Genomic DNA, 27,210 nt, shown 5'->3' on the forward strand with positions numbered 1-27,210 from the left:
TTCTCCAGTGGCTGCATGGCCTCTCCAAGCAGGAAAACACAAACAGGAGCTGGGAATAAACCCCCCCAGCCCAACACCACACCTCCTGCCCTCTGCTGTGATGCTGATGTGGCAGCTTAAAAAATGTGGAGGCATACAAGGGAAACCCAGGGGAGGGCTGGAGTAAGAGTGTCCAATTACAGGAAAAAAGAAGGAAAAGCTAAAATCATCCTCTCAGGCTGAGCTGCTTCCAGATGTGAGTGCCCCATCTGATGACCTGGCTGAACAGGAGCCACCAGTGTGCCCAGGTGGACAAGGAGACCACCAGCACCCTGTCTTGTACCAGCAATAGTGTGGCCAGCAGGACTGGGCAGGGATTGAACCCTGTGCTCAGCACTGGGGAGGCCACACCTGAAATCCTGGGGTCAGTTTTGGGCCCCTCACTACAAGGAGGACATTGAGGTGATGGAACTTGTCTAAAAAAGGGCAACAGCACTGGGGAAGGATCTGGGACACAAGTTTTATGAGGAGTGGCTGAAGGACCTGGGGTTGTTTAGCCTGGAGCAAAGGAGGCTGAGGGGAGAGCATCTCACTCTCTACAACTCCCTGGAAGGAGGTTGGAGGGAGGTGTGTGGGGTTTGGTCTCTTTCTCAAGTAACAAGTGATAGAACAAGAGGGAATGACCTCAAGTTGCTCCAGGGGAGGTTTTGATTGTTTATTAGGAAAAAAATCTTCACTGAAAGGTTGTCAGTCACTGGAAGAGGCTGCCCAGGGAAGTGGTGGAGCTGCAGTGGAGGGAAGAGAAGGGAATTGTGAGCAGGTAGCTCAGCTGGATAAGCTCAGCTGTGGCACCTAGGGCTGGCAGTGATTCCAGCAGCAGGGTGGTTCTGAAGGGTTGCTGATGAGGGAGGTTAATCAGTGTGGAGGAGCTGAGGATCTTGGACCTGGTCCTGCTAGAGCTGGAGGATGCCAGCTAGGTCATTCACCTTGAGAACAATCCAGTTCAAGAAATCTCAGGGAAGAGAGAAAAAGGGAAAAAAAGAGGTTTTCCCTTCATGAGGATATGACATTATTTTCTCCTACTATTCTGCTATGGAAGCCTTGTGTGTAACAGCAGTGGCAGTGCCATGTTGGCAGGTGATGTAAGGTGAGGGATGGATGGAGATAATTGAATTTTAGTCTTCAGTTTCCAGCACTTCTTCTGGGGTGGAACCAGGGCTCATCCCAAAATCAGATGAGGGAGACTCAGGTTGACTTATGCAAAATGACTGTCAGCTGGGGCAGAGGTGATGCTGGAGATGCTCATTCAGCACTCTCCTCTGAATTGGACCTGATGGGCCTATCTGAACTCCCTACCTTTACCAATCTGGTCAGATGCCACCTCCTTGGTCTGTGTCAGCGCAGACAAGCTTAGACTTGATCTGTACATCTACCTGTAATGTCTCAGCTTTCATTATTAATGGTATCCATAAGCACTGTGATGGGACTGGAAACCTCTGGATGGGGCCAAAGCAATCTAATCCTGATGTTTCTTTCTCTGCAGGGGGTGGAGGGAAACGCAAAGGCAAAAGCAAAAAGTGGAAGGAAATCTTGAAATTCCCTCACATTAGCCAGTGTGAAGATCTCAGAAGAACAATAGGTAAGAGCTTTTCTCTTCTTTGAAAGTACTGCAGAAATAAAAGTCAAAACTGGCTCAGCAGAATGGCATTAAAGATACTCAGCATTAAATGGAACTGGTTTAGAGGTGGCCATGCAATGTCTGTACATCCCATGGTGCTGCAAACTCCTAACAAGGCATGGTGGATCTGGCAGGGGGGATGGACATCATATTGGGAAGGGCAGGGCTTGGGGCTGGCAGTGTCCAGGCCCTTTGCTGTGCATGCTCAGGGAATGTACAGCTGGATAATACCTGGCAGACAGGACAGATGCTTTGTCTCCCTCCCTCCCAGGACCAACGTGGCTGTCAAAGCACTTTCAGAAATGCATTCCCCTCATCACATCTGGCATTCCCTTGTAATAAGTAGGTCTTTATCAGGGAGGAAATGAGGCTTGATGAAAGCAGAGAGATTACTGGTACAGCTGAAGGTTATGCTCTGGATATGATGTTTGAAGCAGCAGTCTCTGCCCTCTGCCAGGCAGGTTTGCTCAGCAGGAGCATCCTCTATTCAAACCACAACACTACTTCATGTAGGTATTTTTATAGAGCATATTAAAAAGAATTATATTACTCTGTTTTATCAAGCACTGTAGCTTAGGAAGGGAGCTTGCAGTGGCTGTTTCTGTAACACAGCATTTCCCCTGCTCCTACCTGCCAAAATTCAGCATTCTTTTGACTGCTGCTTTGGCAAACAAGACTAGCAGCTATTTTCTTGTAAATTCTCCAGTATTAACTGATCTCACCACAAGAGGTTAACTTCAGCAGCTGAGGCTCCTTTTCTCCCCAGCACTGACATAAAATCCAGCCACTGGCAAGGAATGAATGAAAGGCAAGGAACTGCAGCAGCTGAGATAACGGGCAGGCTGGTTTGTCTAACTTGGGTGAACTCCTGGGGTCTGACTGACAGTGCCCTGGCACTCTGTACCTTCAAAATTCACGGTGTGTTTATGCAGAAAAAAATCTGTGGAATGTTTTGAAACTCTTTTCATGGTCCCCTTCAGTAAATTTTGCTTTCCACATCTTCTTCTGTAGAGCGTTAAGGGGGGAAAGAAAGGAAGGGGAGGCAGGAGAAGAGAGAGTAGGTGTTACCAGTTAATGGCCACTCTACAGACATATAATCCCTGGAACAATTTCTGAAGGTACAGAACCTGCTGGAAGCAAGTCTGACTGAATATATATTATAATTTACATTGGGAATTCTCTCTATTTTTCCATCAGCCTTGATTCCAATGGGGGAAAACGGCTCCAGATAAAATGCTTGCTCTTTACAAAGGTGGGATATCTTAAAATGTGTAGTCTTAAAAAAATTAAGCCTGACAATGGTTTATCTTTTCTGAAATGCTGTTTTTGATGTGAGATTTTTCCTAAATGTGAATTGTTTTGTGAACAAATAGGTGAAGCAACAGGGCAAGAGCCCTTGTGGTTCTCTTGGTGGATTTGGCTTCACTGCAATTACCAGTTGACTGAGAACTCTACCAAATGACTTTTAAACAGGAAAGAAGGTCCCAATCCTTGTTCTGTGACTGATTTTTGTTGAGTATCTTACCCCCCAGGATGGATGTGATTACAGAGGGGCAGGGGCACTGCTCAGCCTGAGTAGGTCACCTGTCTTTGCTGGTTCTGCCATTTTTTAGTTAATGGAGCTGAGGCTGAAACATCCCAGACAAGCAGTTGCTGTTCATACAGGGATGCTGACACACCTTGGATAAACCAAACTCTCTGGGTCTGTGGCATTGGGTTGTTGGCACATGTCTGGTTGATCTGTAGTGCTCAGGATGGATCTTTTCCATCTGCATATCTCCTTGGTGGCCAGGGACAAGGACTGGTCTGGTCTTAAACTTCCTCTCCTATTGTCTCTGCTGAGGAAGAACAGATCTCAGGACCTCAGGACTGAGATAAGGATCTCAGGATTTCAGGCAACAAGGTAGTTTAGTGATGAATGTAATGAAACACCTTTCTTGAACCATCAGCTGAACTGCTCTGTGATTTTCAGGGGATCCCCACTGCTTGGTGGCTGCTTCATCAGACCCTCCTCTGACAACTTCTTAGCCCACTGCTCAGTGCCAATCAAATTTGATAATAAAAGACACCTTGGAGAGGCTTTTTTCCTCCAAGCAACGAGCAGGGAAGAACAAGTTTATACAAGGAAAAGGCTACAACCTCAATTCAATGTGTTTAGAGATCAAGACAAATACCAGAGGGTATCACAGACCCCTTTGCTGTGTGTCTGCTGCTCAGCACCTCTGGTCAGACACAGTCTTGCCACTTTGGTGGCATAAAAAAAAAAAAAAATCCCACAGAGTCTTAGAAGTTTTCATGAACCAGGCTGTGTCCTCTGGCAAGTTAGTTCAGATTTCATAGATTTCATGCTCGCTGCTCTTTCATGACCCTCCTCCTGCAGCAGCTTCATCCAACACCTTGAAGATGAGCCCACTCTCCCCAGACTTTCCCATCAGGAATGGAGGAGTGGGCTGGACCAGCACTGGAGGGGATTTGTGGGGCAACAGGGCACAGAAATCCCAGTCTCCTTCTGTTCAGCCACCCTACCACAGCCTCTCCCTGCTGCCACAACCTTCTCTCTTTGCATACGTCTGGTTCTGACCAGTTCTGTCCGGTTCTGACAGGTTCTGGCTGCTTCTGACCGGTTCTGTCTGGTTCTGACAGGTTCTGTCCGGTTACGACCGGTTTAATCCTGTTGTGACCAGTTCAATCTGGTTCTGGCTGGTTCAGTCTAGTTCCAACCGGTTCTGACTGGTTCCGACTGGTTCAATCCAGTTCCAACCGGTTCTGACCGGTTCCAACTGGTTCAATCTGGTTGCAACCAGTTCTATCCAGTTCCGACCAGTTCCAGACAGTTCAATCCGGTTCTGACAGGTTCAATCCGGTTCTGACCGGTTCCGACAGGTTCCAACTGATTCTGACCGGTTATGGCCGGTTCAATCCGGTTCAGTCCTGATCTGACAAACCGGCAGTCAGGAACGAGAAACTGCCCAGTGAGACCCTCACAAACAGGATCCACAAACAGGTCAGGAGAAGGTGTGGGGAGGAATGGGAGGAGCTCCTGAGTGTGGCCAAGGAGAGGGCAGTGAGTGGGAGAGGTGGGATGGCTGGAACAGCCGAAACCCATTGAGATGTGAGGACATCCCCTCTGGGCAGCATGCCCAGCCCTGGCTCAGGGGACCTTGGAGGCATTGGGCAAAGCCAGACAAAGAGGCCACACCTCGAGTCCTGCGTCCAGTTCTGGGCCCCCCAGTTCAGGAAGGATATCAAGGTCCTGGAGCAGGTCCAAAGGAGGCAACTGGGCTGGGGAAGGGACTCGAGCACAGATCCTATGAGGAGAGGCTGAGGGAGCTGGGGGTGTTCAGGCTGGAGAAGAGGAGGCTCAGGGGAGACCTCATCACTCTCTCCAACTCCCTGAAAGGAGGTTGGAGCCAGGGGGGGGTTGGTCTCTTTTCCCAGGCAACTCTCAGCAAGACAAGAGGGCAGGGTCTCAAGTTGTGCCAGGGGAGGTTTAGGTTGGAGATTAGAAAGAATTTCTTTCTGGAGAGGGTGATCAGGCATTGGAATGGGCTGCCCAGGGAAGTAGTGGATTCTCCGTGTCTGGAGATATTTCAAAAGAGACTGGATGTGGCACTCAGTGCCATGGGCTGGGAACTGCATCAGTAGTGGATCAAGGGATGGACTTGATGATCTCTGAGGTCCCTTTCCACCCAGCCAGTTCTATGATTCTATGAAACCCTGAGCACTCAGGAATACTCTGGTCTGCAGGGCTGGATCCCAGAGGACTCTGCACTGGTGCTGTGACACAGGATAAGCTGGTGCTGGAGCTGCTGGGGTTGGCAGGAAACTCCTGGTGCTTCTTTTTTTTCACCTGCCAGCGTGGCGTGCAGCCCAAACCAGAGCCAAAGAAGGCTGTTGAGGTTTGGTTGTATGCCTCTTTTCTGGATACTTCCCAAGGGTCTCTGTGGAAAAGCTGGAGTCAGGGATGGACCTTTTGATTTAGAGAGGGCACGGAGAGCTGTGAAGGAAGAGATGGGTCAGTTTAATGCAGCCATTAGCCATGGATGAAGTTGTCATGGTGGCAGTAGAGGCTACATGTGTGGAGGTGCCCACGTTTTGGTGGGAGAACCTGTGTGCTCCTGCACTCCGCTAAATAGGGCTGAAAAGAGTCTGTGTCTTAAAAAACATAGTGTAGTGTGAAAAGAAATCTGTGAAAAACAGGAAGGCTGAAGTAAACCAAGGGTCTGCGACCTGTGTTGACACAATTATGAGTCAGTTCATACTTTCTGGTTCCCTCTGTGTTTACAGGAGACTCGTGTGTTTGACTATCCATCATCTGGTGTCTTACTGAAAGGCTTGCTCAGTAAAACCCTTTTTTTCCCCTCCTTCTTGTTCATAGACACAAAAAATCAAAATGCCCGAGAGAATCTCTGCTTTTTGGTAAATAAACAAACACTGGAAAAATCTTTATTAAAAGTACCCTTTAGCCAAGGAGCTATTTTTTTTGGCTTGTGTTGAAAAGCAGTTTCTTTTCTCCTTTCCTTTTTGTCCAAAGTACACAACACCTTTTGCAGGGAAATTCAGTCACCTTCATTGTGTGCTAATTAAATAAGCAAGTGGAACAGGGATGTTATGCTTTGATTGGGCTCTGAGAGAGGCTTGTATATAGATATTTGTATACTATGAATGGATAATGGAGATTTATATTTACATCCCTCTTCCTGGCTGTATTTAATGGTATTGAAACAAATAGCCCTTTCCAGCTTAATATTGGCATTTTCAGTCAATACAAACTGGTGTTTGAGACTCTAGCAACTCACCTGGAGGATGCTGCTAGTAGATGATGTTCTGCTGTCTTTAAAATTCCCAGATAATAGCTTAGGAAGAGAGAGATGCTTTGAGGGAAAGGGGGAAAAAATAGCAAGGTGCAGCCTTCAACTTTCTGGCATTGGATAAAGTCAGCATGGAGAGATGCCACAAGTTAGGGATACCCACTAGTTTAAAGGCCATCAGTAAAGAAAAATGTAAGAAAAAGTTGTAATTTTAAAGTCCAGAGTGTCTTCTTGATGATGAAAGATTCTGGATGTCTGTAAATATTTCTGAATGACGCAAAAGGTTCGGTTGGTTAAAAGTGTGGAATTTTTATTTATTTTGCTCAGACCCATTCTGTGCTTTTTTCTTCCATAAAAAACCTGCTTGGGTGAAAGAGTTGATTCTTCTGATCTTTGGCAGATTTGCTTTCACAACTGTCCAAATGCTATATAATAAATCAAGAATTTTTTTTTTCCCTGTTGATTGAAGTTTGTGGGGAAAGTGCCACAGAATGTGTCTGCTGTTCCTCGCATAGAGTGATTTGTTGCATTATTGAAGAAAACTTTAACTCCTTCAGTAAAGCAGCTTCTGGTTGTGGATTGTACTCAGATAGAAGGAGAAGTCTGATGATTTGTCTGTTCAGTGAGATGTCACAGTCAGAAAGATCAGCCCCATTAATACTCATTTTACTTGGCTTGCTTTAGAAAGAGAAAATAAAATCCTTCCTGTGCCATTTAACCTCTTACATGACATCCACATCCCATTTCTCCAAGCTAAATGTAGCTCGAGCTTCCAATTCTGGCAGGTTCTTTTCATTGTTGTTAAGAATAGAGTTCTGTGTGGGAAATGCTTTTAGAGATGGTGAACAGAACAAATGGGACAAAACCAAAGGCACGGAGGTCACATGCTCACTTTTCACAAAAGCTGACTCTTTTTCCCCCCCAGCATTTTTTTTTGTTGTTGTACTTTCTCAGACAGGATCAAGACCTTCACCTACATGCTTCTTTTTTTCAGTCACTTTAGAGTTTACACATTGATAGTGCAGTCTCTGCAATGGGATTCAGCCCTTCCTAAATGAAGGCTTTTGAGCCCCCAGCATGGGCTGTGATAGCAATCAAGAAGCAGCAGTGTGGGCATCAGTGACAGAGAGAGATGCTTCAGTATTCATCCAGCTTCCTAGAAATGCTTTGCAGCCTGCTCTGAGCTCCATCCTGTGGCAGAAAGACTGCTACTATACCCCAGTTATCTCCTTTTATCTCATTTAAAGGTAGCTTGGCCACCTCTGCTCTGCTCCACGATGCTGGGACATCTTTTATGAGTTCTTACCAGGGCTCCTTGGCTTCGGTGTTTTGCCAGCACTGCAGAGATAAACACATGGGGGAGGGGGGGGGGGTCATGGAAAAGAAAAATGAGAGTTTCCAGGCTTTGTCCTGAAAGAAGCTGCCTCTGAGAATTCAAGTATCCATGTTCATCACAGGATGATGTGTGCCTGTGGTACCCTGCCCTGCTTCAGCTGGGGACAGTGTCAGAGCCACCCAGGGGGTGAATCTGCTTGGGAAATGGAGATGTTGGTAAGGTACACAGTGCTTATGTAGATTCCAGAGGCTGAGACTGTGTGGTGGTGTCACTCATAAAGCTCAGGCACTGGAACTGGGAAAGAGAAGGCATCAAAAGCCTGGTCTGATTGAAACCACAAAGAAGGAGCCAATTTTCTCTCCACCAAATTCTTCAGCTCTGATGTTTACAGTGATGAAAAACCAAGGTTTAGAAATGTTACCCTGAAGCCAATGAATAGATCAAAGGAGAGAGTAGAGCTTGCTTTCCACTGTAAATAATTTAACACAACTAGTTCTAATTTCTGTGACTGTCTTATAGTATTGATCTGAATACTACACCTAAGGCTGGTCTCATGGTTTTTGCTAAAACTAGAGCTTGAGAATTTTTTTTTTTTTTTTGTAGAAAGTATCACCTTCCCTTGGAAAAAACCCTTACATTTTTGTCAGAAATAGTTTTTCAGCAAGAAGTCAGGGTTCTGGGGCATGAAATAGCAGTCAGTGGAGTTGTCTCCTATTTTTTATCCAGATGTGTGGGTGTTCAGGGAGCCATGCTGGAGAGATGCTGCTGGTGTGTGTGCATACACCCAGGGCTGAACACCCAGCCCCAAGCTCTACACCACCTCTGGGAGGCCCTGGGCTTTCTGTAAACCTGGGGCAATGGAATCAGTACAGTGGAAAATATTATCTAGTAAAAAAAAACCCAAAAAACCAACATACTGTCTCATTGCTATATTGTTTGTTGAAATATGTTTCCTGAGAAATTTATATAATTAATAAACAAATAGTCCTACAAATAATTTTTTTTATCCACACAGGGAATCCCTTTATATTTAGTTGACAACAGATGGGGTGTTTTTTCTCAGCAATCAGACTTTTGCTCTGTTTGGAAATCAGTTTTCCCACATTGAGATAACTGCAGCATAAGATAAATTTCAGTCATGTCAGTAAAAGGAAAGTGATAGCTCCCTGGTGTTCTTACACCACCCAAATGTCTGCTCCTAATCCAGGTGTTTGGTCACAGCCCAGGCTGCCTGTGCTTGGGGGAAGCCAGGACAGTCCCTTTGGTGCTGGCTGGTACCTAACAGAGCATCTCCCAGATGAGTTTTCTCCAGGATGGTTGGTTGTGGGGTGAGTACAGCAAGGGGGAAGAGAGAGAGGAACCCAAGAAGGCCTGAAAGCAAAACTGGCAGAACTGCTGAAAGCTGTGGATAGGATTTATTGCTCTGGAAGAAGTTATGCAGATTTTTTTGGATAATATTAATGCAGAAAAATAATCCTCAAGCTGATTTATCTCTAAAGAAGAAACAACATCCTTCCCCTTGACAGTCCCTACTCTGTACCTTTCCCTTCCCTCTCACTTTCTTATTTTCTTTCTTTTACAGCAGACACAGCTTTCCCCTCTCTTCCTTCAACCCTAAAAGGTCTCTGTTGCTCCTTCAAAGCACAGCTTCTGCAATCTTTCCAGCACAGACCTTGTAGTTTTTGGATTTGATGTGCTGTCCCATATCATGAATATATCTAAATTAAATGAGATACTCTTCCACTGCCTGCATCACAGAAACTGTTCCAGCACATGGCTGACGTCAAAACCATACTGTTTGTTTACAAACCCACAGTTGGTTCAGTTCTTTTCTTTCAAATCCTTTAGGTTCAACTATAATTCTATCATAAACACGGGTTTTTAGTGCTCCAGTGATGGACAAACAGAGCAATGTTTGGTGCCCTTGCAAGATGAGCTGGATCCAGTTTATAGCAATGGGTGGAATTGAGAAGGGGTTATTTCTTTTTTTTTTTTTTCCCAATTTGTTTTTAATGCCATCACAGAAAGCACATGAAAAACAAGCTGGTTTATGCATCAAGTGAGACTCAAGACTAACACTGGGGGAGAGCAGGCAGTTTGCAGGCTGCTTGTGCTTGACAGCTTCCAGGACGGGAAGGGGACGCAGGGGAAATGAGTTGAAATGATCTCAGCCCACATTCTATTTACAGAATTTATTTCACAAGACTTAATCCATCAAGTATTACCTTGGCAGTGGCAACCTAGAAAGAAACCAAGAAAGACATTGCTATTCTCTATAAAGAACAGGCAAGCAAATCCACATCTCCTTGCCAAACTGGGTCCACACCAGTCATCAGTCAACAGAAAGCATCCTAAGGAATAAATGCTATCATTAAACCTCTATATTTTTATTTTGTTGCAAAGACTGTATTCAGTGAAGTAAGTTATTCTTCACAAATTAAGAAAAAAAAAAAAGCCACAACACACTTTGAGTTCTTTCCAGAACTTATTACAGGGCTATGCAGAAAAGGAATTAAAAGAGAATATATTCTTATAAAAGATCCATTTCATCTCTCACTGAAAATACAAGTAGATATTGTGAGCTGCAGGGTTTTTCATTATCTTATTAGGTAATATGAGTCATTAAGGCTAATTAATACTTATGCAGTGATTTGGAGTTGTAAAAAGCTATAGAAGTGCTCACGGGTCCTGTTAAATAGTTGTACTTGGCTGTTAAGGAAATTTATTTTAAATCCAATTTAGCATTTGCTGGATTTGAGAATGGAATGAGAGGTAGGGCTACATTCATGACAGGAATTTACTCTTTTCCCTGCTGAACTCACTTATAGCTTTGCTGCTGGCAGTGGTGAGAAGGTAACAGGGCTAAGCCCTGGTTTGGTTGACTCTGCTCAGATCTGCTGGAGTCAATAAGAAAGTTTCCCCGAAATAAAATGGTACAGGAGGGAGCTGTGGGGAGGCAGAAGAGAGAGGAAAGACCTGCCAGACATACCCAGGGATGCTGGGAAGTGCCCTCATGGAGTGAGCAGCCTGAAATCCTCACACTTGGGGTTGCATTCAGGTTTTTAGGGAGGGATTGGATTAACCAGAGTTTATGCTTCTGAAGGAAAATAACTTATTTGAATAAGTTGGTAGAAGATCCAGTATTCTGGCTTGGCTTCTGCTGATTATTACAGAGGCCTCAAGGATTGTGGCTGGGCTTGGTTTTAGACTTGCTAGGAACAGTCATGCTGAAGTGCTGCAGGTCAGTGTAGATGAACATAAAAGACTGAGCCCTTGGTTGAAATATTTGGTAACAACAGCTTTTTTTTTTTTTTTAATTAAATGTGTGTAGTGGGGAAGTGGAGTTCTATTCTGGTTAACACTATTTATGTCTTTTATTTCATCCTACCATGCCCTTTTGTAGTGGAAGAAGGGCAGGAGAAAAAGAAACATCCTGTTCTTTACCTGAAAACAGAAAGTGGTAGTCTTCATTTACAAGTCACCCAAAGTTCATAAAATATCTTGAGTGAAGCAAAGTTTACATTATGTATATATATGCTATTTTTAATGTAAATAAAATATAAAAGCAACCCTGTGCTTCTTTTTCCCCAGTTTTATTTCTGCTTTTGTAGCCCTTCTTTCACCAAAGCGCTGCCACACAGTCTCCTCCTTCATCACGAGTTCTTCTTCTTCCTTTGGTGTGAAGGTCCTTGATCTGTCCCTTTCAGTTCCACCACTTTAGTTACCTTTCCCATTGCAAATGGACAATAAAAGGAATATAAATGCAATATTTCAATTTTAAATATAAAGCACTGTGGGTTATTTTATGGATTGACAGGGTTGGGATTCATGCTCCTTGTAAATCCACGTCTGAGGTGAGACCCCAGATAAAGCTGCTTCATGCAAATCTGACCCATTATTACCCTACTGGTCCTGATTTATGGCTTTCAAGGAAAAGAGAGGTTGAGAGTTTTTAGGATAATCCCACACAGAGCTGGTTTTAAGACAGAGTTCCAAGGAATTCACGTGGGGAATGTTAAAAGCCTTTTTGTGTGTGTGTGTGTGTGTGTGTGTGGTTTGGCTGAATCCCTGAAGTCATTGAGAGATTCCATGTATTTTTCAGGTAATCAGTGTACACTGCTTTGAAAACACTTTGGAAGTGATAGCTGGAAATATTTCTCTGTAGATCAGAAATTGGGGCATCACTAAATCTTCTAAATACTGATATTAAAATAGAACCCCCACTTGGCAGGGTTAAAGCAGCAGTTATGAGACTGAGGAGTTCTGAGTAGGGTTCCTGCTTATGCCAGTGCTTTTATTTACTTATTAATCACATTTTTGCCATGTTAAACCAATACCAGGGGGGTCTGAAATAAGTAAAGTAAAATATTGTCTGCCCTAAACTGCTGTCTCTTAGCTGAACTAATAGAAAGGATGAGTGAAAGGGAAATGAAATTATAAAGCAAGATGGTATAATGTAAACTATGAAAATCTCCTGAGTTTGGAGAGGAAGGCAGACTGGTGTTTGGTTTTGTTGAAGGACTCCCTGTTGTCCTGGGATTGGTAAAGTTCAGTGTGAAAATGGCTCAACAAGAAGTCTGACCTCTTATAATCCTTAAAAAAATATGTTATGGGCCAAGACATTTAAGTCATAATTGAATTTAGAATGCCAAGAATTCCAGAAGAATAATTGATTAATTTCAAAAGATGGGAAGTCTCCGTGGTGTCAAATGACTCACAGAAATATAATCTCTGCAAATAGTTAGGAGCTTCTTTGGACCCAAAGAAGCCAAATTCAGCATCCTCCTGCCCTGTCCTGCACCCAGTGGCACCTTGAGGGTCTCTTCCCATCACAGTAATTTTTCTGAGCTCTTGCTTGGTTAATTCAGGACAAGGCAGTGTTGACAGAGTGGTGAAGGCTTTTCTCAGGAGCACCAGGACCTGGCTCAACTATGCATAAGTATTTGCAGTGTTGAAACAGGCCTCTATAAGTGCTTTCAGGCTTTTATAACTCCTGGTTCAAAATATTTTGGGCATTTGTAAACATGGCTTATGGGAAAAAAAAAAAAAAAAAGGGTTTTTGAGCACAGGAAGAATTTGGTGTAGGTCATTTCAGAAATATTCTGATCAATCCAAACGAGTGTTCAGCACTTGAGTATCACGTTCATTGCATTTGACCTTTCAGCAAAGGTGTAGTTTGTGACTTCAACATTCTCAGTCCAAAAGGTAAGTAAGGACACCCTGCAGAGGTACAGCACTGAATCCAGAGCACAGAAGAGAGAAACCTATGGTAGGGAGTGGTGGAGAATGGAAGACAGGAGCCTGGGCTAAGGGGGACAGCTGTAGGTCACTGGGGATACATCCCATCTGCATGGTCAGGGGGGATATTCCTGGGAGTTGTAGTTCCTGGGAGAGGAGGAAAAAAAAAAACAGCATGAAAAGAGCAGCTATTAAGCAACCCTGATGTTGGGAGTGGCCCTCATGACTTGACCTTCACAGAGATTTTCTTCCTCCAAGGTAAAGACTCTTTCCCTCTGAGACTGCTTTCATCTCTGCCCAGGAGACTGTGGGTGTCCTTGGGGCGCCATAACCTCATTATCTTCTATGGAAAAGAAAAAAAAAACCAACACAACACCAAGCTTCTAAAAATAATGTCTATGCCAGTATTGTCTATGCCAGTGTGACTATGAATCAGTGGTCAGAGTTGCAAGGGAGAATTACAGCCTTTTCTCCCTGTTCTTTTTTGCCATGGACAACCCCTAGTGCTATGACTAGGACTGGCATCTTTTTTTTTTTTTTTAGAATCTACTTCAAAGTCTCCTCAGGGGGGCATAGCCTTTCTGATGAGTTAAAAATCAACTTGTTTAGGTGAAGATCTTCAGGGGTGGAAGGTGGCAATGTGAAGTTTCAATCCCTTCAGAGGAGCTGCCAAGGCAGAGGTCACACAAGGTTGTGGTTACTCCCCCTGCTCCCTGCAATGGGCTCAGCCTGGGATTACACCAGGGCCAGCACAGAGAGAGGGAGGACATGGATCCACCCTGGAGCCCTGTGGTTTTCGCAAGTTTTCTGGCACTGGCCTCTCTTCCCAGTCCTTAAGGAGCTCTGGTGGAGACCTACCATTCTGGTGCCAATAAAAAAAAGGATTTTATTCTCAGTGGCATTGTTGAACAACATAGAAAGTAACCATCACCTGCAGCAAGCACCTACAGACTGCTTGAAATCTTTAAGGAGCTCCTTGAGTGCTCACTGGAACTCATAGTGTAGGTAGGATATTCCTTTGTTTTCTCCTATGATATCAGACCAGTTGAAAACTTGCCCTCCCATCCTCAAGGAGATACTACATTTCTTTCCCAAGCCCCAGTGATTTTAGCCTTCTCTCTCAGTAGTTGCTGGGGAGTGAAGGTGCTGAATCCCATCTCCCAAAAAACCTTCATCCTTTTTGTATATTAGCTTCCACCTTCCTTCTACTGATGCAAGGCAAAGCAGTGTTTTAGCTGGCAGGATTTTGTGGCGTTCTGCCTCATCTGGTTTTTTTTCCCCTCCCATCAGTAAACTAGCATTTCCCTAGCAAGTCCTCAGATCTGGCAGTTTTCCAGAGTTTCCCTTTCTGGTAGGCAGCAGCCAGGAAGGGAATCTCATCTCATCTGACTGCCAAGTCACCCACTTACAACGTGCACTGTGGAGGGATCAAAAACCCTTTCCTTTGACTGCCTCCAAGCTGAGAAGGCACTGGAAGTTCAGCTGGAGGCTCTGCCTGTGAGAGCTGCATCACCCACACCTCAATTAGAGAGCAGAGACACCCCTTTGCTTTTCTTCCTCCCTTTCCCCCCCTCATTTAAGTGAATTTAAGTCCTGGTGACAGGTAATGCACAGAAAGCCCTCCAAAGGCAGATGTTGTGTTTATCACTCAGACAGATGCAATCTGATTTCTCTCCCTCTGCTCTGGTCCTTTCCAGGGTCCCTTCCCCAGTCAGAGGGAGCAGATTCCAGCACCCCCCATGGTTTTGCTCCTGGCCAGCTCTGGGTGCCAGCTGTGGCAGTGGGTTTTCCACAGTTGTGGAGCTGATAGAACTTCAGCTTGCCAGCCACCAGCATAAGCTGTGTAACTTGCAGCTCCACAAATGCCACCCCAGCATCTGTTTCTCATCCTACAGCGTTTTAAATAATGCACATTTCCAGCTCTCTTCCTTTCCCTTCCTCATCTCACAGCAGAGTTCATTGGTTTCATGTTGGGATTGCTCTGAGAGGCCATTCCAGGCTGCAAGACAAAGCTGGTGTGGGGGCTGCAAGATTCAACACAAACTGTCCCTGCTCTCGTCCTCCTCATCTGTCAAAGCAGAAGAAACCCTCAGCTGCCAGGAGTCCTGCAGCTCCTGGAATGTGTTCATCAAACAAGCATCCCTGGAAGAGGTAAAATGGTAGAAGACCTCTGCAGATAATTTGCCAGCTCCCTAATACAGTATTCACAGCTTCAAGTCTCTCAGGGAAAAAAAAAACCAAACCAACAAACCCAACCAACAACCTGAACAGCCTCTCCAGAGGTTTTTTTTTTAAGCCCTGCTTTCCAGCAGGAATGTAATTGAAGAAGGCTGTGAAGGCCATGGAGCATGCTGCTCACAAGCAGAGGAAAGATTAAATTCCAGTGCTTTGTTTGGGGTAAATTGCTGACCTTTGTCTTCAGCATGAAAGCCATCTGAAGAAAACCATTCCTGCTATACAGCAAGATGAGTTGCTTTTGCTGGATTCTTTCCAGCGTGTAATAGTTTAGTATGAATATAGCAGGAAACAAGGAAAATTGAAAGTGTAATTCATTTTGAATGGCATAATGTAAGAGGTGATTTCTTTTAAGGAGCTAGAAGGCAAAGGGATCAGTGTTAAATATTTTAAGTGGGCTCTTGGAACAATCCCTTAATGGCATTTTTTCTTCCCTCCCTTTTACGACTGCAAGATCCATGTTTCCTGCTAGTTCTCTATATTTATAGGCTTTAAAACCTTAATCAGAACAATTTAACTTACTAAATTATAAAAATCCTCTATCTCCAGCCCCCCAAAATCAATAAGTTCCTGTTTCTTCAGCTCACTACCAGTTCCCTATTGTGCTTTCTCGACAGATTTACTCAGCATCAGTACAACTTCTACCCACCAAGTCAGTGTCTCAGGATACAACCTCTTCCCACCATACTAAAGCTAAGCACTTCCTACAGTAGCCTTATAATTTCCCCAATTCCTCCTCCCTTCCTGAGAGCCTAGGAAACCAGATGGACCCTCCAGGGTGACCTGGAGGTCATGAAATCCAGGCTGTGAGTGGGGAATTACATTCCAGAGGAGACAACCTTTGCACCAGGAGTTGCAGCCAGCCCTCCCAGCTGAGCTGGTATTGAGGTCTTCGAGTGATTGCAAGTGACATGGCATGGAGACAGCAGATGTCTGGTCTTGAGGTTGTTACAGGTGTTTTCCACTGGAGCTGGAACTCAGCTGCTGGGTAATCACAGTCTCTGGGACTCTGGGCAGCTCAGGTCTCCAACAGGGCACCAGGGGAGGAAAAAAAAAGCCATCCAAAAGCATCATCCTGCTCTCAGGCATTTGAAAGGGGAGATGGCATGTGGGAAGCCAGCAGAGGCATGAATCACTGCACAGAGGTCCCTGCTGAAATGCCAAGCCCACAATTCTCTCATCAGTCATAAAAGCAGAAAAACCCCTTGGCAAATCCAGCCCTGACCCTGAGTGACAAGAGAGCCCCCTTCATTTTGGCCTCTGGGAAATGCTGGCTTTTTCATGCTGTTTGAGTAAATCAGTTCTCTTTCTCACCCCAGGCTTATCAGCTGTCCCTGAATTGTTTGGGATTGGCCTGGCACTCCAGAGCAGTCCAGATGTGCTGGACCTTCTGTCTCATCAAAGGTCTAAGTGTGGAATAGGGATAGGAATGACTTGGATCTCCCAGGGAAGACAAAAGAATGGGTGCTTGGCATTGCTCTGCAGCTCCTGTCACTGAAGGAGGGGAAGGCCATGTGGCCAATGTGCTGTAATAAATATAGCTGGGCTATCTGAAAGAGCTGCTGGGGACAAATAGTGATCTGTGGCCTGGAGGAGGTTATCAGTCAACACAAGGAATGTGGCCTCTGGGTTGTATTCAAACCTAGAATCCAAGAGATGAGGGTGAAAGGGTCTGAGAACAGCAGAGCTATGGTGAAAGATCATGCTCTAATTCGAGGCAGTGGGAAGTGCATAAAAACCTGCAGTTTCTCAGGCAGAGCTGGGATGAGGTGAGTAGTGAAACATTAGTGGACCATAGAAAGACATCATCAAAAGGTGATGACAAATCTAAAAGAACAGATCCAGCACCATAACAAGTACTTTGGTCTTGTACTGGTGGAAGTGCTCATGAATCACAGAATCACAGAAAATTAGGGCTTATAAGGGACAGAGACTGGATGTGGCACTCAGTGCCATGGTCTAGCAACCGCAATGGTGGATCAAGGGTTGGACTCGATGATCTCTGAGGTCCCTTCCAACCCAGCCAATTCTATGATTCTATGATTAAAAGATCATTGGGTCCAACCCCCTGCCAGAGCAGGGTCTCCTGCAGGAGGTCACATAGGAACAAGTCCAGATGGATTTAAATGTTTCCAGAGAAGGAGATTCCACAACCTCCCTGGGCAGCCTGTGCCAGGGCTCTGTCACCCTCACAGTGAAAAAAATTCTCTTCATGCTTACATGGAACTCCCTATGCTCAAGCTTATATCCATTGCCTCTTGTCCTATCATTGGGCATAACTGAGAAGAATCTAGCACCATCTCCTGGCTCTCTCTCTTTCTGTATTTATAACCATTGCTGAGCTCACCCCTCATTCTCCTCTTCTCCAGGCTGAAGAGCCCCAGCTCCCTCAGCCTTTCCTCAAGGGAGATTTTGCACTCCCTCCATCATCTTGGAGGCTTCACACTGGACTCTTCAAACAACCAGCATTATCTCTTGGCTGGGTATACAGAATTTCTCCAGGCCCCTTCCCAAGCAGTCCAGGAATTACAAGTGCAATTGCAGGTGGTTTAATGGGAAGAGTCTGAGAAGAGGGGCAGCACCGGCTCAGAAACAACTGATGTTTCTGAAGGGCTTCCCCCTAACTCAAGATGAACATGTCCTGGTGTTTCATCCTGATGCTCACTGCAGCTGGGATAGCCTGATAGGCATTTACTAACTCAAAATATACTTGTCCTGTCCTTCCACACTGCTGATCTCTTCTACTTAAGAGTGCTGCAAAAATAGATCTTAACTTGGACCTCCTGTTTTGCAGCAAGTGTAACTCATGGCCCTGTTAATTTTAGGAAAAGGATATTTTAAGTCATTTCAGGCTTTAGTGACCTCCTGTTGCTCTATGAAATGTTGCTCTTCCCTGATCTGCAAACTACTCATAGGCACTGAGGATTGTGGGATCCAAAAATTGAAATAATTACCTTCAGGATCATGGGACTGATGCAGAGCTGTGCTGTTTGATGTCTTATCAGACACAGGAAATAAAAAGCCATCTCTGTCTTAGCTGTGGGCAGTAACAAAGTCATGATGATCAAGGTGATGATCAGTGAATTCTTACTTTCATTTGATTTAAGGAACCCAAATATAAACCAGCTGTAATGTGGATACCCAGGTGGGAAATGTAAAGCTTGGTCAGCCCTGGCCCCTCTTACTGAGCTTTTAGAAGTCTTTGGGCCTTTCTGAGTCTGTTTCAGGTAATTTCAATTATTTAATCAGAAAATTATGTGAAGGCTGGAGTGAGGAATACAGCAAAAATCTGTTGAGAAGCTGAGATAGAGCACAAGTTAAAATGCCACCCAAGAATGCCAAATTGTGGTGAAAAAAAAAAAAAAGAAGCAAACCATTTAAATTAAAAAACTCTGATCTGGAGGACTCTACTGTATCCCAGTTCCCCATGAAATCAATTAACTTTGAATGAATTCTTGGAGTATCTTGCAATATTTGTAAAACTTTTCACAATGAGAGGTGCAGAGGGGAATTATCTGACTACAGAAATGAGGGGTTTGTAGTGCTGTCAGTGCAGCTATGCCAAGTGTAGCACCATGTGACAGAAGAGATTAAATCAGACTGTGTCAACACAGGCACCTGAGGCAAAGTGAATCCTCTCTTGGGTCTGTTCAGTCAAAATATCATTTGTGAGAGATGCAAGCAGATTATTCCATAACTACAGCCAGGTCTTGCCACCCCAATCTAATCAGTCTTGATTGATGAGAGTAATTAACACCACTTTTCTAATTGTGCTGGGAAATTTATGTTTTCCTTCTGTCCTTGCTGACTTTCTACCTATATGGGCACTGTTTTAATTGAACAGTATAGATTGATTCTGGGAAGACTAAAGCAAAGGAAAGCCCTAGGACATATTTTAGCTCCCCTCCCATGTCCTAATTGAGGGTTCCTTGGGCAATTGGCACTTGGACAGATTGCCCCCATGACATTTATTCCCTTGGTGCAGTTATGAAGAGAATTACCCAATCTTGTCCTACTGAACTGACTCCATGCTTCCTCCAAGGGCTTTGCAGACTCCAGGCTGGGCACTGTTGGTCAAAAATCCATCTGTCCTCACAAGATGGGACTGTTGCTTCTCCACATCCTTCCCAGTGCCTGGAGAGCTCTGTATGGAGCTGTGCCATGTGATGGAGCACTGCAGAAGAGCAGAATGTCTGATTATTTTTTTTTTACCTTGTACATGTGTCAGCAAGCCCAAGAGTTTGCTACTTGCAACCTTTCTGTTCTTCACTTTAAATAACTTTAAAACTAAACACAGGTTTAAATGTTTTACTAATATTTGGCTTCTGAGCTGGCTCTCCATGGTCTTTTGGGTCAGCCAGCAGCAGTCAGATAGGCAGAACCCTTGTAGAGTGTTCTGGAAATGCTCTCAGTCTCTTTTACTGATTGAAGCTTATGATTTGTATCTAAAGTTTCCTCTTAAGTGGTAAACCTACAAACCTTTGCTTGAAGAAGCAAAAGATATTGATACCTAAATGGAAAATGTGTAGGAACTACATGCATTTTTAATAGTAGATTTGGATGTAGATTGCTAATATTTACAAGAAAATGATGCATTTCCTATGAGTTTCTCCATTAGATACAAGTCCTCTGTCTAACCTCAGCTGATGTGGAATGTCTCCAGATGCTCATAATATTTTCCATTCCCACTTCACTGATAAATTGTACATTCCCTTGTACAATACAGTGCTACTACATCCCTTTGGCTACCACTATTGCTGTGAGCTGTGACAGACAGAAGTTGGATAATGTTTATTTTTTTACTTTTTTTCCCCTAAATCCTTCACTGTGATTGTGATTAATACTTAAAAATTATTCTGAGAACTGAATAAGTAAATAATTCAGTGGTATGTTTCCTGCAGAGTGTCTTGAAGTAATTTCTGCAAGTTTTTCCAAGTCTATTTCTTTTCTGCTTAGCTTTTGGTGTGGATGGGCTATTTCAGAAAGATGGTTTTCTGGATACCAGACTTCAAGATCAGTCAACTTCCTTGATCTTAAGCAGCACAAGAGATTTAAAGCTAATTTCAGATAGGGACATTCAGAATAGCAGTAGAGTTCTTGTTAGGGACCTTCAGTGGTTATCAATGGAAAATAAACAGTTTGACCAGGGCTTGTGAGTTTATAGATAGAACAGGGTGGGAATATCATGGTATGAGTAAAACCAGACAGACACAAGGCATAGCTACACTGGTTTGCAAATGCCTGTGGGGTCCTGTCTGGACTAGCAGAGGCCACACAGAATAATTAAAAGCCCCAAAGCTTATTTGGTTACCACATTCTTCCAGTCATTGCAACTCTGCTGAATTGAATGGGGTTGGACTAATAAAACTGAACTAAATGCTACGATGAGCCCAGCATTCAGTTTTTATCATATTATCTCTGTGGTGGTTGGTGGGTTGTCATAAGACACACCAGTATCATAACCTTGAGGTTGGAAGGAGCCAGCCTGTATCCCTATTTGAGTAGAAAATATCAAAAGGAAATATGAGCAAAGGAAGAAAGAGGAGATATTTGATTAGATTAGATTAGAATGCAAGAAAAGTCAAGATGGAGAGAGTCAGATAGATAGGCAAGGCCAGAAATAGAATGGCCTGAGCACGTAAAATGATAGCATTGGAAAACAGAAAAAAAGGATTGATAGAAAAAAAAAAAGAGCAGACAATGATGAAATCCAGTAGATGAGCAGTAAATATGTTTAGTTTTGTGTTAAGGAAAGTGGGCCTTATGATTTCACTCATGAAAGTGATTTGGCCACTCCTTAAAAAAAAAAAAAAAAAAAAAGGGAAGAAAATAAGAAACTTCTCCTTGTCTTTGGCAGAGGATAAAGTGACAACCTTCCAAACACCCTAATTCCCTTTCACTTAAAGTCTGGCCTCCAAAAAACAGGGATTTAGTCATCACATTGTGAGTGAGCTCATCTCTGGTACTCATAAGGGAAGCTGAGTGACAGAACAGGGAGGAAGAGAAACCCTGTGCAGTTTTTTTCTTCCTGTAGGACATACCCAGGACCATCCAGGGCAAAATGTGCTTCCTTTCCTCCACAACAAAAGTTCTCCAAGTGCTTGACCACAGCTGGAAGTTGCAACCCAACATTTGATGTTGCCCATCAAATTCTGGTCTAGGTAGTTTGCCGGGTGTGAGACATCAGATGAAACCATTTAATTAAGCTTGTGTCTGCTCTGCTTGGACATTCCAGCCTCTCTGGAATTTGTTATTAGGAGTAGGATGTTGGATGTAGTGCCCTGGTCAGATTGCAGCCTGGGTGTTTGTACTCTGCCCACTTAAATGTTGCTGTTGGATGATATAAGAGAGTAAGTGTGGAGCTTGTCCTTTGCTAGGAATGAACATGGCCCTAAGACCTCCTTTGTGGGAAGGCACACCAGCCCTCCTCTGAGGCCCATGAATTCATGATCAACACTAATCCTGATAATGTGCACCAGAGCAGACCTTGTGGAATTATTTTTTTTTATTATTATTTTTGTTCTTTAGAATCTCAAGGTTTATTTGCTCTACTCTTGCATTATCATTCCTTTTCCTACAGCGACAGTGTCCCTGAATTATCACGTGGTGTATCTCCAGCATGCTGCCATCCCATGGGTCCATGTAATGGGTGAAGGATAAAAAACACATCTTTTAAATCAAGGCACTTTCTCAAATGCATAATCCTTCAAGAGGTTTGTTCAGTCTCTTTCTGTTTTGCCAGAAGGTGTGTTTTTAGGGAGTCTTCTTCTTTACCTGAATAAATCACGATTCTTTTTTTTTTTTTTGGTACATCAATAGCAGAAGTTGAACCTGAGAAAACTTGGAAGGGGGCTTTCACAGGCATCCAGAAGCAATGAATATTTATTCATATTCCCTAAACCTTTCCACTGACTAGGGCAGGATTGTCTTGTTTTCCTGTGTTTATTCACTGCCTAGCACCATGCTCCCCCTCAAATGATCTTGGTGCCATGCCATGATTAGGCATTAGCACAGTAAAATAATCTTTATTAGTAATAATATTACAGATTAATAACAGGAAGAGTGAATGAGGAGGCAGGATTTGCTTCGCTCTTTGGGGGGATATTTCAGGCAGATCTCTTATTCCAGCAAGGCAATTCTGCAAGGATGGAGCAGAGGTCTGCTCCTCAGTCTCATATCAACAAAGTAGCCACTGATTTTCCCTTGTAAAGAGGCTGAGGAGGGTACCCAGTGTGCTGTACCCACTGATCACACTACTTTTAATATTAAAATGCCTCTGTAGGAGTGCTTGAGTATTCCCATTGGAGCTTCCCACTTCAGGCTGATAGATAACCCAAACCATACCCTGGGGAATGAGAGTTCTTCCTCCACAGACTCTGCTTTGCTCTCTCTTTTCCCTCTCTGCAGGCCAAAACCTGCTATTTATTTCATGTTTAAAACCATTGACTGAATTATCTTGTTTTCTAAATGCAGAAAAGTGGTAGGAATTGCTGAGCTGTAGAACGGTGGCTTGAGTTGGCCATGTCAGGCATACTGACCTATTGAGAGGTAGCCAGATTCTGAGTTTTTCATAAAAGAGATTTGTGCCATAAGGTGGAGAAGCAATTAGAGATCTCATTAGGGCCAAGTCCACAGGTGAGCCATTTTATGTTTCAGGTATGTTTTGACCTGGGACATAATTAACTCAAGCAGCTAATTCCACAGGTTTTAGGTAGTCCTGGGCCCAACTGGGAAATGTAAAACTTGTCATTTCCTCATAGCTGGGTTGCAGTGATCAGAACAAGAACAATAGTTTCTAAGGAGGGAACTGGAGACTCAAACCTTCTTACATAATGTAATTGGAGGCTGGAGTTCACACACGAAGAACATGCCTTTATATTCTGAAAACAACACAACAGAAATCTTGTGTTATAACTTGCATAAAATGTTCTCCTGTTTCCCAATGGTTTAGTGATCAGCAGAATGAAACAACGTGGCTTTAAGTCCAGTTCATGGTGTGAATTTAACTCACCCAACCACCTTCAAGTTGCCTTCATGTCCTTTGACTGACAACCAGCAGAGCTCTGCTTGGCAGAGAGGGGGGCCCCAATGAGAGGCTCAAAGTTAAGGCTGATTTTGGAAGTGCAAGAGGCAATAAAATGATCTAGCCATGCAAGTGCTACTTCCTACATCTCCTTCTTGACTTCATCTCCATGGATGAGGTCAGTGGAAAGGGAGGGAAGAGCGTGGAGATTGCAAAACATGCTGGGAGAAATGTACTTTTCCATGCATGTCTTGCTTGCTGGCCTGCACATTTCTCTTTCCCTGATGACAGTATTATGTGCTGGGTTTTGCTGGTAGCTAGGCAGCTACCCAAAGCAACAAATCCAGGTGCCAATGAAACTTTCCATTGACTGAAGTGGGTTCAAGGGCAGCAGAAACAACTCACAATTCAGCCTCTTCGGAGTACCACAACACAAAGCCCCATGCAATATTTTTAACTGCAAATTGTTCCAAAATCTCTCCCCAAAACATCGTCTGTGCTCCATGCTGCATGTCTGTACCAAGGATTGAGAAGAAAAATGGGTTATTAGTACCTAATTTACATTTTATGTTGTCTCCTTCCTGGCAAGTTAAAAGCTGTGGTCAATGGTTCAGCCCCAAATGGCCTTTCATTACTCAGGCTGTCCAGACATTCATAACCTTATGAGTCCTTACCAAAAAGGATCATATTTGTGCCAGAAATATTGAGAGAAGAGAGAGCTCATGTGGAATATGGATAGTGCAAGAGCTAAATGGAGTTCAAGAAAAATAAGGCAATATAAATCCCTGATAAGAAGGTAGAGATGCTTGTATTAAAAACCATGGAATTATACAAAACATTGCAAAAATCTTTAAAAATCTGCCTTCTTTTTCCTCATTTTCTGCTTTTTTATGTTTGTCTAGTTAGGTTGGAAAAAAAAAAAAAGCTGCTTGTTTTGATTGCCATAGGACCCTCAAAGATAGCATCCTCACTGAATTTTCCAGTCAAACCTTCTGAATTCAGTCAGACTGCTCACAGGGCAAGGTCCTAAGACATCACCAAGCAGGACAGCACTGGCACTGCAACACATCCTCAATAGTAAAGACTCTTCTCCTAAAACCAAACCTTCTGAGTAAGGGGTAAGGGTTGCTGCTACCAGTGGGCTGGGTAGCACCATTCATTGTTTGGATTGCACATCATAAGGTTAAAATTTTGCCAGTGTTGTGTAGACTGAAATTTTCTACCCTGAATGTTTTCTTATATATATTTTTTTAAATATTATTATTATTATTATTATATTTTTTAAAGCAGTAGTCTGAAAGTGGGAGCCAGGACTGATCAGAAAGACAAAACATTACCATCAGCCCAGTGAGGGACTGAGCACTGGTGAATCAACACCACTACAGTTGTTCCCTTAAATATTCAGGCTAAGTGCAAGATAGTTTATTCCTCTTTCAGATGAGGTTACTTACATTGCATATTCCTGAGGGAGTCCCCAAAGGCTGACTGTATTTTACTGCAACTCCTCTACCTGTCAAAAAGGGAAGGGGCCGTGGAGGTGGGTTTCAGGGAAGAATCCCATCTTGAGGATCATAGAATCATAGAATCATAGAATCAACTGGGTTGGAAGGGACCTCAGAGATCATCAAGTCCAACCCTTGATCCACTCCCGCTGTGGTTCCCAGCCCATGGCACTGAGTGCCACATCCAGGCTCTTTTGAAATATCTCCAGACACGGAGAATCCACTACTTCCCTGGGCAGCCCATTCCAATGCCTGATCACCCTCTCCAGAAAGAAATTCTTTCTAATCTCCAACCTAAACCTCCCCTGGCACAACTTGAGACCCTGCCCTCTTGTCTTGCTGAGAGTTGCCTGGGAAAAGAGACCAACCCCCCTCTGGCTCCAACCTCCTTTCAGGGAGTTGTAGAGAGTGATGAGGTCTCCCCTGAGCCTCCTCTTCTCCAGCCTCAACACCCCCAGCTCCCTCAGCCTCTCCTCACAGGATCTGTGCTCGAGTCCCTTCACCAGCCCAGTTGCCTCCTTTGGACCTGCTCCAGCACCTCAATCTCCTTCCTGAGCTGAGGGGCCCAGAACTGGACACAGGACTCAAGCTGTGGCCTGACCAGGGCTGAGCACAGGGGCAGAATCCCCTCCCTGGACCTGCTGGCCACACTGTTCCCGATACAGGCCAGGATGCCATTGGCCTTCTTGGCCACCTGGGCACACTGCTGGCTCATGTTCAGCTTCCTCTCAATCCAGACTCCCAGGTCCCTTTCTGCCACTCTGTGCCCAGCCTGGAGCTCCCCATGGGGTTGTTGTGGCCAAAGTGCAGGACCCGGCACTTGGCCGTGTTGAACCTCATCCCATTGGAATCATCCCAACTCTCCAGTCTGTCCAGGTCCCTCTGCAGAGCCCTCCTGCCTTCCAGCTGATCCACACTCCCCTGAAGCTTAGTGTCATCTGCAGACTTGCTGATGATGGACTCAATCCCCTCATCTAAATCATCAATAAAGATATTAAACAGAACTGGGCCCAACATTGATCCCTGGGATCTTTGAAGACATTTCCCTCCACTTCACACTGAGCTGCCAAGTCTCAGCAGATGTCTCCCAAAGGATGTCCATTTGTAGAGCTGTTGGTATGCAGTACTGTCATATCCCACCTGTACTGCTGCATTTTGTCTTGCTGGTGTAGGACAAGTCCTGGGAGGCAGGGATTTGGGACCTAGAAAGATTGAGGCTGACTGTAGAAGAGGAGGAAACTTGCTTGTTTTAGAACTGTAATGTAGAAGCAGTGCTGCTGGGATAGATGGTGAGAAGTTAGGGAGGGAAAGTGAAAGGAAAAAACCCAGAGAATCACAGTCTAGAGAGACCCTAGAGCTGAGGATGATCCAGTAACACAATTTACAGCTCCTTTCCTAGCTCCCAGCAACACCAGTGGATACAGTGACATCCCTGTTTCAGATCTTCTGGTATGGGTACCAGTAAGGGTGTCAACATGATGGAGCTTCTGTTTTGAAGCAAAGTTAGGAAGGAGCTCAGGAAATGCTGTGATAAAAGAACATTCTCCAAGTTGCCAAGTTGAAAGTTCCCAGTCTTTTGTGTGAGCTCTTCCTAATGAGCAAGAGCTTCTTTGGTGGTCCACAGCAAACCTTTTCTCCAGCTTTTCAGCTCCTCTAAAAGCTTTGCAAAATTAAACATGCAAAAATATATTTTAAAATGATGAGCACCTGAAATGGATTTTGAATTAAGACTGCCTAAACACCTTAAATTCATATTTCTGTATGTATTACATGCTTGGCTTTCCTTCCCCAGAGCCCTAATACAGTCAGTTCAAAAGACTGAGTTAGTCTGGGAATGATAGTGCATTGTCTAATAAAGAAGGATAGAATTGCTGACTCATTTATTGCATGAGGTAAAAGGTGTGTGATAAATTTAAAGAGGGATTTGCAACATCAAAGGTAATTGTCTTGTGGCCAAAGCACTGAATAACACACTAGGGAACTAGGCAGGGCTGGCCAAGCTTGGTTTTATGTGATGAAAGGCAAGTCACTTGAAACAAGGTTTTCACAGTTGGCCCCTATTTGTTCTTTGTGCATTTTCTGAGTAGCTGCCTTTAGGGTTTTGGGTCTCAGTAGTAACATCTGTAACTGAAGGAAGTGGAAGATTGGTTGTGAAGAGAGAGGATAGATTATAAGGTTGAATACATGGAAAAATCACGTTGCAGCAATCAGCAGATACTTCTTACCTTAATCTTTGTATGTTTTAAGTCCCCCATCTGTAAAATTGGGCTAATGACATCCTCTCCATCTCCCAGAGGTGGTGTGAAAATAGATCCATGAAGTATTCAAAGGCTCCAGTGGAGAATGCCACAGCAAGGTCCACAGGGAAATGAATCACTCTGTCTTTCAGATCAGTCCTGACTGGTGTG

General features: G+C 44.1%; 1 protein-coding gene across 1 annotated transcript in view; it reads left to right on the forward strand.

Annotated features, from left to right (window-relative positions):
- Window positions 1–1,542: 1,542 nt before the first annotated feature.
- The window catches only part of GRK5 (G protein-coupled receptor kinase 5), a 95,670-nt gene continuing 70,002 nt past the window's right edge, over window positions 1,543–27,210 (forward strand). The window contains exon 1 of the mRNA XM_030453381.1: window positions 1,543–1,618. The gene's annotated coding sequence lies outside the window, so the exon portion shown is untranslated. The remainder of the gene's footprint in view (window positions 1,619–27,210) is intronic.

Source organism: Calypte anna, chromosome 6 (assembly GCF_003957555.1).
Source record: "Calypte anna isolate BGI_N300 chromosome 6, bCalAnn1_v1.p, whole genome shotgun sequence".
Classification (NCBI taxonomy): Eukaryota; Metazoa; Chordata; class Aves; order Apodiformes; family Trochilidae; genus Calypte; species Calypte anna.